At 39.7% G+C, this 12,036-nt stretch overlaps 1 protein-coding gene across 2 annotated transcripts in view; it reads right to left on the bottom strand.

Moving 5' to 3' along the window:
* KHDRBS2 (KH RNA binding domain containing, signal transduction associated 2) overlaps positions 1-12,036 on the bottom strand; it is a 387,146-nt gene that overhangs the window by 153,483 nt on the left and 221,627 nt on the right. The window lies entirely within an intron of this gene.

Here is a 12,036-nt window from a genome sequence, read left to right as displayed (position 1 = left end):
TGCAAACAATCCTGGCTGTTAGTTTCTCCTGGCAAATTCTATGTCCTCCCTCCCTCCCTCCCTCCCTCCCTTCCTTCCTTCCTTCCTTCTTTCTACTGTCTCACTGCCATTATCAGTACAAGCAGCTTTCTCTCAACTCTAGTGGTAGGTTCTTCAAACTTCCTCTCCAAAAGGAACTGATCACTTCACTTCTGGTGCTATGTGATAGTTATGAGAGATTCATTTAATATTGTCTTTCTGATTAATGAAAGCATTGAACTGAGTTTGGTAATCTCAAATTACAGACTTCAGGTTGAGAAGATTGCAGTTCCATTCCATGCCAGAAGCAGCACATATGACAAATGCTTCTAATTATGAAAATGGAGCACTTACCTTCAGAATATTCTTCTTGATCTGTAACTCTGCTTCTTGATTATTTAACATGCTTAGTTGCTTTTTCTTTGCTCTCTCTACCTATAAATCGTTTCAGCAATTCAAGTGAGGTATGTTCAAACCAGTCATTTAACCCACCAAAAGAATGTACAAACTCTTCCCAGCTTTATTTAATTAATGAATTAATTAATGGGCATTGCAGAGACTAATTACTTATAGCTGAAACCATAGGGAGAAAGCAGCCAGTTTTCAGCTCACTGGACCACAAATAGTATAAATGGACAAAGTTACGTGTAGCTATAAATTACTTAAGGCTGCAATCCTCAGCAATCTGTTGAGGAACCTGTCACCCTGTGAGGAACCTGTCACCCTCTAGATCAGCCTTTCTTAACCTTGGTTCTTTCTAGGTGTTAACTTCAATACTCACCCACCCCGAATTCTCAACAATAGCCATGCTTGCTGAAGTCTGAATTTGGTACTGCAGATGCTCCAGCAATTAAATTACTTCTGTCAGGTGGAAGAAGTCAGGGGTCGGGATAAAGTTCAACCTATTCTCCAAAGCACCAGAGAGCAGGACAAGAAGCAATGGATGGAAACTAGTCAAGGAGAGAACCAACCTAGAACTAAGGAGCAATTTCCTGAGTGTTAGGACAATTAATCAATGGGATGATTTGACGCCAGAAGTTGTGGATGTTCCAACACTGGAGGAACAGTGTTCAACAATTTTAAGAGATTGGACAACCATTTATCTGAAATGGTGCAGGGTCTCCTGTTTGAGCAGGGAGGTTGGAATAAAAAACCTCCAAGGTTCTTTCCAACTCTGTCACTCTGTTATTTTGTTACTACAACTTTATTTCATGCTCCCCGTATACAATCTGAACTACTATGATCAAGGTGAATTGGTGTTAGATAAGAGTCAACAAACTTCAAGCGGGAAGGGGGAATGCACTTAGGTCTGTTAAGGGGATGTAGAGTCTCCAAACGGATGACGTGCTTGACCCCGGTCTCGGGCTCAGCCTGGTCATCTTCTACACTTTCTTTAGCATGATTAGCAGTATGGGATAATGAGAACTGAGTTCAGTGAAAACCTGAAAGGTCATGAATACTTTCAAACTGATTTCACACCTCTGTTAAATTATATACACTGATCCAGAAGTTATGCTTATCTAATTTAATTGAGCATCGTTCCCTTAAAATTTATTTATTTATTTATTTATTGGTTCAATTTATATGCCGCCCTTCTCCAGAGACTCAGGGCAGCTTACAATGCATTAAGCAATAGCCTTCATACTTTTGTATATACCTGCTTATATAGGCTTTTGGCCCCTCCTAAGCGGTGTTCTTTTTTTTATACAAAGTCAGCTTAATGCCCCCACAACCCGGGTCCTCATTTTACCTACCTCAGAAGGATGGAAGGCTGAGTCAACCTTGAGCCTGGTGAGATTTGAATTCACAGTAATTGCAGGCAGCTGGCAGCTAAGTGCTATTTAAAAGCACTTTAGTCCGCTGCGCCACCAAGGCTCTTAATAATAATAATAAATATCAAGGCATCCTTCAAGATGACAATATCAACCATTTTGAAGTCAAGAAGGTTAGAAGTGAATACATTATGAGACTGAAGAAGATTTTAAAGTCCAAACTCAGTGGAGGAAATATAATCATGGCAATTAACATCTGGGGAATTGCAGTCATTAGATACACAGCTGGAATAGTGGAATGGAACTCAAGCAAAACTAAAAGCCCTGGATAGGAAGATTAGAAAAATAATGACAATAAATTGTGCTCTTCTTCCATTTTAAAAAAAGATGCAAGTAAATCAGATAACAAGCCCTAGTAATTGCTAAGAGCAGGAAAGTTGAGGAAAGAGATACTAATTGTGACTGCACAAGACCAAGTCTTAAGAATAAGTGCATACAAATCCAGAATTGCAAAGACAGAAACAGAACAGAAAATGCCACCTCTGCAAAAAAAACTGAAGAAACAATAAACCACCTAGTTAGCTGCTGCAAGAAAATCGCATAGAGTGACTACAAACAATGGCATAACAAAATAGCAACAATGGTGCACTGGAATATCTGCAAGAAATATTTTCCCTTCAAGCAAGAACTGATGGGAGCACAAAATAGATAAAATATTAGAAAATGAACAAGCTAAAGTAGGGATGTCAAACTCGATTTCATTGCTGGCCATATCAGCATTGTAGTTTTCCTCAGGGGGCTGTGGGGGGGCATGGCTGGGGTGGGGGTGGTTATAGCTGACTGGGCATGGCCTGGGGGTGTGGCCAGCTCGACATCACTCATGTGGGCCGGGTAATATTGGGGAGGGAATCCAAGGCTCTCTGGCGGGAGGGGCGGCTCATCCCATAAGGTGAGGGAGGTGAGGCGACGCAGGGGGCAGGGTGAGGGTGCTGTGTGCATGTCCAGGGGGCAGGGCCAAGACAGCGCTGCGGATCTAAGGCTGGCCACAGTCTCGCCCGGATGGCCACCACCAAGTTGCAGATCAGCACCCGGTTGGCCTGGGCTGGGCTGAGGCATCACAGGCCAATCCTTTGCTGTTTCCAGGACGGCCTCATGGGCCAGATCTAACCACCTTGTTGACTTTGACACCCCTGAGCTAAAGTATTCTGGGACTTTAGAATTCAAACAGACAAGAACCTTCATATTTATCAACTGTTGATTAGAAAGACACAAACCTATGGATAGTGGAGTGCCAGTACCTCGAGATAGCAAAATGGAATCACAAAATACAAAGACCTGCAAAAAAATTGACTGTGGCAAAAAAAGCAAAGGCAATACTGTGTTTTCCTGAAATTAAGACCCTGTCTTATATTTTTTTTCAACCCTGAAATAAGCACTTGGCCTTATTGCCATGTGCTCAAAAGCCCAATTGGGTTTATTATCAGGGGATGTCTTATTTTGGGGGAAACAGGGTAGCAATAGCAATAGGCACTTTTCTTGAATGTAATCCCAAAACATCTGGAGCGCCACCTGAACACCATCAGCATTGACAAAATCCTCATCAGTCAATTGCAAAAGGCAGATTTGCTTGGAACAGCTTAAATTCTGCAACACTATCAAACAACCTCTACCTATCCGAGGTCCTTGGGAAGGACTCATAAAATGCCAAATCCAGTCTAAATATCTGGCTGACTGTGCTACCATGCACATAATTCCACCATTTAATTTTGTAATAATACCAACATCAATTACAGAATTGGCAGCAGTGGTTCCTCATTTTTTGAGATACAATAAATATATATGCCATCTGACACCCAGCAACTCTGTATAAATACACTTTGCATTGCACCATAAATAAGTTATTTCGGCAGATTTGTCAAATGCAACAACCTAATCTCACAGAAATTGAAGCTAAAAGATAAAGAGGAACCAACTGCATGAACTGCTTATCAAGACATCCTACTACAGATCTAAACTCAGATTATGTTCATAATAACATTTTACCAAAAGAAAATAATATGCCTTACATATTTCTTCCAAGTTTGTCAGCAGTATCTTCTGAACTGGGGTATTTAAGGCACCAAGGAAATACTGCTCTATCAATATAAACATCTGATATTTTTTCCACTGCTAGAATGACATCATAAATCAATATGACAAGTACAGTCTCTGTGTTATGTCCAAGTTGGAAACTCAGCTGCAGAAAAGTGATATAATTTGTCAGAGGTCAGAACAGTGTAAGACTAATCCTTCCAACTTCTTGAAAGGCTGGTAATTAGTCATCATGCAACAGCTAGAGAAAGGGCTCAAAAACTATGTGAAAGTAACAATGGGTTCTTAGTTTCTTCAGCATTTGAAACGGCCCATTATTCATTCTCTGGATTGGCTCCTATGTGCCAATCTTCTTTAATATAGTGTCATCCTGATGTCTGAGACCATAATCACTACCATGCCTTGAAATGATGAGGGTTGTGGGCCAATATTGCACCTGGTTGGAGAAACCTGCTCTAGGCTAAGGGACTGACTTCTCACTCTTTCTGTGAGAATTGGTCCTGAAAATTGATATTGACTTTCTGTAGACTACTCATTTATTCCTGAGCCCTTGCGGAGAACAGAAGGTGATAGCTTTAATCTATCTGTCTGCTATGGGACAGCTTTGTATTCGCAGTCAAGCTCATTATACTAATTAATGGTCTAGTTCCAATTGCAAAACATGATTGCCATGCTTATATACTTCTTAGGAAATGAATGCCCGGGAATCAAAATACATAAGGTTGGATGCAAACAGGACAAATGGGAGATTAGCAACACATTGGTGGGAGTGTAATCCAGGTTCTACACAGTCTGTATCAGACGTCTTATAGACCAGTTAATCAGGATTAAGTCTATGGTTGAATTGGGAGGGATAAACAGTTTGGATGAGTTTGATATACCAAAAAAGGAAGTTAAAAATTAAAAAAAAAAACACTGAGGAAAGTCTTTTATGCATGAATAAGTAATTTCCTTAACATGCCTAGGGAACAACTGATGCACTGATTTAACACTTGCTACTTTGTTGTAAGAACTTGCTGCTTTGCTGTGTTCTGTGTCCTTCTCTTTGAACACTGGAGTTTCAGTTTCATAACATAGCTAAGTGGACTTCAGTGAAAGCAACTGTTAATTTTCATGCACTAACCACTATCCTTGGGTGAAATTCTCAGTGATATTTTTAGAGAGATTAGTGACTGGCTGTTCAATGAACTGATGGCGCAAATGTGGAAAATGTAATACTATTTGGAATGTTACGACTGGCCAAATTGTGAGCTAATTTTCATTTCTGGAATTAAGATGGCCAGTTATTGAAACTTTGATAGCAAATGAATAGTTGAGGTCCCAGTGAAGATGACAGGCGTTTGATATTTAGGAAGCTGTCCTGTAAAAACTCTCACTTTGAATGAGAGGGAAGTGAAATTGTTGTGAAATTGATGTTATGATAAAAGTGGAGAGATTACTTCTCTTGACACACATATAACAACTGACAAGAGAAGAGGACAGAGAATCAGCTGCAATTTATCCGTTTGGGAGGATATTTTGGAGTATCTGTTCATGGGGGTGGAGATTTAGACCAACTAGAGGAAAAAGCACATGCTTAACAGGTACCTCTTTCCCCCTTTTTTTCCCTACATGGTGATAATGCAATAGTAAAATTGGAACAATATAAGGAAGAAGTATTGATTAAAACTGACATCATGTGGTGATGGGGTGGAGAAGAATTTATAAATTGACTGGATTTGCCTTTATTCTTTAATGTCAACGTAAAATAATGTGAAGTTTTCTTTAACTTAATTCAAATGCAATGTAAATGAGGACAGGTTTATTTGTGGCCACACCCCAGGTATGAGCTCTTGACGATATTATTTTACACACACAGTGTAAAATGCAATTTTGCGCAGTGCGATTTAAATAACCTACTAGGCAAATGCAACATCAGACAATAATTTTTGCCTAGCCTCCTTCCCTTTTTAATTGGGCAATTATACATCTGCTTCACCTATGCCAATACTGCATACGCTTACTGAACATGACTTTTTATCATTTAAGTTTAGATGCTGTTTTCCATCATTTCTTCCTGAGATTACTTAACCGATACAAATAAGTAATCTGCTTTTCTAATGATGTTACATGTTTCATCAGAATTCTTTCTTTTCCCGATCATTGTGAAAAGTGAACACAACTGTATTCTACTTCTTAAGAATTAACTCACAAGGTACAGCAAGACATATTAACATTCTGGGTTTTTAATAGGGTTGCTCACAGCCCCCCTTCAACCTTCACTGAAGTTGTGTGATTTCTCTTAATTTCCCATACAGGTGGCCATGTCATGAGGATGTAGTTAGGGTATGATAGTTAAAACTTCATTAGCTAAGTGATCTTCAGTGAAGGCAACTGTTAATTTCCATGCAACATCCATTATCATGGGATGAAATTCTCAATGTTATTTTTAAAGAGATTAGTGAGTGGCTGACCAGTGAAATAATTTGTTGTACAGCAATAGAAAAGAAAAACAAGTGCCCAGAATGAATAGCAAATAACAATGCAAGTATCCTTTGTCCTAAAAATTGATCCCAGTTAATTCCCATGTCTTTTGGAGTTCTATTAGTGATTTAATTTCTTTAATTGATTTATTACATCCCATCAAGTCAGTGTTGACTTCTAGCAATCACATAGATTTCCTCCAGGAGGACCTTTTCCCAACCTAGTTCTTCAGCTCTTCTAATGGAGAACCCATCTCTGCTTTCACGGAGTCCATCTACCCTAATGCCAGTTGTCCTCTTCTCTTTAATTGCTTTTCATTAAATAAAGTGAATTGAAATGAATTCTTGTTTTCATCTTGAGATGACAATTCATTCCGTTTTGAAGAAATCGTGTTGGGAAATTTAGTGGCTTCTTACAACACATTTTGATTAAAGTAGGTCTTTGTCTTCAATAAGTAGATAAAAGAGAATGAAATAAAAACTGGTTCAAAAGTGAGTGACAAATGTTAGACAGTTTTCAACATATTTAAAACACTTCAGAACAAGAAATATCTTTTTTTTCCTATGTGCATCTTAAAACCTGATTAAATTAAAGAAAAATGATCTTGCTGCAGGAAAAATATATTGTTTCTCAGCTAAAGTTGCTGAAATTTAATAATTTAAAATACATCTATCTAATTCAATTGCAGGTAACAAGAGATAAATTACTAGCAGTTGGGGTGCTTGAATAGCTTTTAAAACTTTTCTACCTTGAGGCAATCTTAAATGATTATTTTTAAAGCAATTTAAAAGCACAGCAGCACTTTTATATTTATTTATGTTATTCCAGTTATACTTACAAAATATTAATGTTAAGGGTCAAACATTTTAAAATAACTTTCATTAGAAATTGTTATTATTGTTCCAAATGCCTAAATGAAGATGCAACTTTTAGCTTCAGGACAATTCATTTAAATATTCATCTGGACTTGACTGATGAATAATATTAACTGGGTTAGAAAGTTTTAAAATTAATAGTTTTAATAGCTCCGTTCCTGCATGCCTTTAATGATACATTGTATAAATGATGATACATAAATATTTTAAATAAATAAAAATAACGACTATACACAGCACTCAATTCCAACTCATATGCATAACTTCAGGACTGGCAAATTTGACCAGTTTGGTTGCATTTTATCCTCAAGCGAGACAAGAAAATCTTTCTGTTACTCTCCATTTCTGAGTTTTCTAATTGCAAATTCTTGGTCATTTTTTTTTAAAAAAACCTTTTATCCACAGCAAATAAAATACTAAAGGAAAAAAGATTATCACAATATACTTAGACTTCAGTAAGGCATTTGACAACGTAGACCACAATCTACTTTTTGGTAAACTAGAAAAATGTGGAATAGACAGCATCACCACCAGATAAATTTGTAACTGGCTGAAAAACTGTAGTCAATGAGTAGTCCTTAATGGTACTACATGTACATGGAGGGAAGTAAGCAGTGGGGTACCACAAGGTTCCATCTTAGGCCCAGTACTCTTCAATATCTTCATAAATGACTAAAATGAGGGAATTGAAGGGAAACTCGTCAAATTTGCCAGTGACACTAAGCTGGCAGGAATACCCCAACACTCCAGAAGACAAGCTTAGGATCCAAAAAGATCTTGATAGACTTGAACAATGGGCCCTATCTAACAACAAGAAATTTAATGTGTAGAAAACAAGGTTTTACACCTAGGCAGGAAAAACCAAAGATACAACTACAGATTAGGTGAAACCTGGCTCAAAAACAGTAACTGTGAGAGGGACCTTGGAGTCCTAATGGATGATCACTTAGACATAAGCCAGCAGTGTGCAGCAGCAGCATCCAGAAAGGCTAATACAATCCTTGGTTGTATAAACAGAGGCATAGAATCAAAATTATGTGAAGTATTAGTTGTGCTTTATAAATCCTTAGTAAGACCACACCTGGAATATTGCATCCAATTTTGGTCACCACAATACAAAAAAGATATTGAGACTTTGGAAAAAGTGCAAAGAGCAACTAAGATGATTAAAGGTCTGGAGACAAAAACATATGAAGAATGGTTGCAGGAATAGGGTATGGCTAGTCTAGAGAAAAGAAGGACTAGGGGGGACATGATAGCAGTATTCCAGTATTTGAAGGGCTGCCACAAAGAAGGGGGGGGTCAACTTATTTTCCAAAGCACCAGAAGGTAGGACAAGAAACAATGGATGGGAACTAATCAAGGAGAGAAGCAACTTGGAATTAAGGAGAAATTTCCTAACAGTGAGAACAGTTAACCAGTGGAACAGCTTGCCTTCAGAAGTTGTAGGTGCTTCAGACTGGAGGTTTTTAAGAAAAGACTGGACAGCCACCTGTCTGAAATGGTATAGGGTCTCCTTCTTGAGCAGGGGGTTGGACTAGAGTAGGGGACCCCAATCCCCACTTTGTGGATCAGCACCGAGCCATGGCATGCCAGCAACTGGGCTGCGCAAACAAACAAAGCCTCATCCGTTGGATGCAGGCGGCAGGTGAAACCACGCCCCCTCCGGTCCATGGAAAAACCTCTCTCCACAGAACTGGTCCCTGGTTCCCAAAAGGTTAGGGGCTGCTGGACTAGAGAAACTCCAAGATCCCTTCCAGGTTTATTCTATTGAACATGCTATTGTTCACAGATAGGACGGATAACATTTTTGTAAGAAATTAATGGCATTAATGAAAGATGTTTGTATTTTTTTATGGTATAATATAAAATGATCTAAATTGGGATAGCACCTTTGGGATCCATTGCATTATTAATATCACTTTCTTTGGGAAGTTTTGACAGTAAGGTCTTGGACTGAGACTGTCAAAATGCCAGGGAAATCAGGAAATCCAGGCAGTTCAAATGAGTATAAAAATTTATTTCATGTTAATGCTCCCTTCAAGAATCTGAACTACTAATAGTGAAAGCAAATTGGTGGTGGATAAGAGTCAATGGAATTCAAGGTGGGCTGGACTTAGACCTCTAGTGGGTGTGAAAGGAATTGAGACTGATGATGCGTTTGACCTCTCTCATGGACTCAGTCTGGTCATCTCCTACAGAGACTATCTAAAAATGTAGCTCAGGAATTAAATTGGATACTGTTGCTGGAATTATAAAAAAATTGAAGGTTTATTGACCTATATAATAAGGTAATGTGTGTCAACTCGCAAAGTATCCCTGGCCTGCTCTCGAGTTGCCATAGGCAAGGGGGGTGGGAAACCGGCGAAGCAGCACGGCAGCCAAAAACAAAAGCATATTCCAGACATATCTCTCTCAAGGTTGTCTCCCAGGATTACCCACAGCGGCCGGAGGGGAGTGAACTCTACAACCCGTGAAATTGCTCCATTGGCGAATGTGACTGATGACACACTCTGGGGGAAGGGGGGAAACAGGGTCAAGATTGGGCTGTAAATTACATGGGGTAAGAGTTGGCTTCACTTGGAACGTGCTGACATGAAGCTCCTAATAAATAATTGGATTTCTTTTGAAGCTTGGCTCAAGACTCATGATTTAATTAGGGCATCCATTGGAACCATCAGTACGCTGATGATACTCAGCTGTACATCTCCACCCCAGGCCACCCCAACGATGCCCTTGAAGTGATGTCCCAGTGCCTGGAGGCTGTACGGATCTGGATGGGGAGGAACAGGCTCAAGCTCAACCCTTCCAAGACTGAGTGGCTGTGGTTCCCGGCATCCCGATATGGTCAGTTGACTCCATCACTGACTATTGGGGGCGAGTCTTTGGCCCCCACAGAGAGGGCTCGCAATCTGGGAGTCCTCCTGGATACGCAGCTGTCCTTGGAGGAACATCTGACGGCTGTAACCAGGGGGACCTTTTATCAGGTTCGCCTGATCCGCCAGTTGTGGCCCTTTCTTGATCGGGATTCCTTGTGCACAGTCACTCATGCCCTCGTAACCTCTCGCCTTGATTACTGCAATGCTCTCTACATGGGGCTCCCCTTGAGGAGCACCCGGAGGCTCCAACTGGTCCAGAACGCAGCAGCGCGGGTAGTGACGGGAGCAGCATGGCGCTCCCATGTAACACCGCTCCTGCGTGAACTGCACTGGCTCCCGGTGGTCTTCCGGGTGCGCTTCAAGGTGTTGGTTATCACCTTTAAAGCACTCCATGGCATAGGGCCTAGCTATCTTCGAGACCGCCTACTGCCACCGACGACCTCCCACCGACCCGTGCGCTCCCACAGAGAGGGCCTCCTCGGGGTGCCATCAGCCAAACAATGCAGGCTGGTGACCCCCAGGGGGAGGGCCTTCTCTGTGGGGGCACCTACCCTCTGGAATCAGTTGCCCCCTGAGATAAGGAGAATCCATGACCTCAGTGCCTTCCGCCGTGCCCTTAAAACTTTCTTTTTTCAACAAGCCGGGCTGGCTTAATTTCTTTTTAAGGGTTTTTTAATTGTTCTGTTTTGCTTATCGTTTTAATTAATGGGGCCAAATCTCTATATATTTTTAAATGTGTTTTAGTATTTGTATTTGATGTTTTTATCTGGCTGTTCACTGCCCTGAGTCCTCAGGGAGAAGGGCGGTATACAAATTCAAAAATAAATAAATAAATAAATAAATAAATAAATAAATAAATAAATAAATAAATAAATAAACCCTGACAATGTGATAATTTGGAATCTTTTTGGAAAGGTATTTTAATCTATATTCTGGTCCTCAAATTATGACCATTCATTTAGTGACTGTTCAAAGTTACAACACCACTGGAAAAAACTGACTTATAGCCATTGCAGCATCCCCAAAATTTGACTGCTTGGCAACTGGTTCATATTTATGGTGGTTGCAGTGTCCTGGAGTCATGATTATGTTTGTGATCTTCTGACAAGCAAAGTCAACGGGGCAGCCAAGATTCACTTAACCACTATGTTACTAATTTAGCAACTTAGAATTATACTATAGTAGTCTATATGCCATTTATATAGAGTTTTGACCATGAACAGTATCGTAAAATGGTCATTCTTTTTTGAAAAGATTAGGGTGGTAATTTTTGAAAGGATTAGGGTGATTAGGGTTACAGAGCGTGCACATTTTAGACTGAACTGAAGATCTTCTCTCACATTAATAAGTTATTGGAAATCTTATTCAAGGCTATTTTAAGAGTTGGTATCATGAACAGAGAAACCACAATATAGAATTACATGGTCATTTCCTGGTATGGTGCCATGTTTCTTGTAGCTGTTTGAATTATGCAGAGAGCTCATCATTCATCAGCTAGGTCAGGGGTGGGCAATTGTAGCTCTTTTACAACCTGTGGACTTCAACTCCCAGAATTCCTGAGACAGAAGTCCACAGGTTGTAAAAGAGCAATTGCCCACCCCTGAACTAGGTTATCTTAATTTTGGAGCTATTCCATCTCAAAATGGAAATATAAGCCACAGTTTACAGTTCTTATCCAGGCCAGGGGAAAGGCAAAGGGCTACTTATCAAACGGTTATCAGGGAACAGTGATAAAAATGATCAATATTGGTACATAAACTGCCATAATCCCCACAGAACATAACATTTTAATTTTACTTAGTTTATAGTCAGGGCAAACTATCTGGATAAATGCTTAATTGCATAAAAGCTACTTTTATTATGTTTTCCTTTAAATACATACTAATCTTTTCAGGAATAAAATGATGTTAAATAGTTTGAGCCTTGGGTGAAACTTTG

Source organism: Pituophis catenifer, unplaced genomic scaffold, assembly GCF_029215685.1.
Source record: "Pituophis catenifer annectens isolate HBS135680 unplaced genomic scaffold, rPitCat1.0.hap2 SCAF_1, whole genome shotgun sequence".
Classification (NCBI taxonomy): domain Eukaryota; kingdom Metazoa; phylum Chordata; class Lepidosauria; order Squamata; family Colubridae; genus Pituophis; species Pituophis catenifer.
The sequence above is the reverse complement of the archived record's forward strand: the minus strand, read 5'-3'. Positions and strand labels throughout refer to the sequence as shown.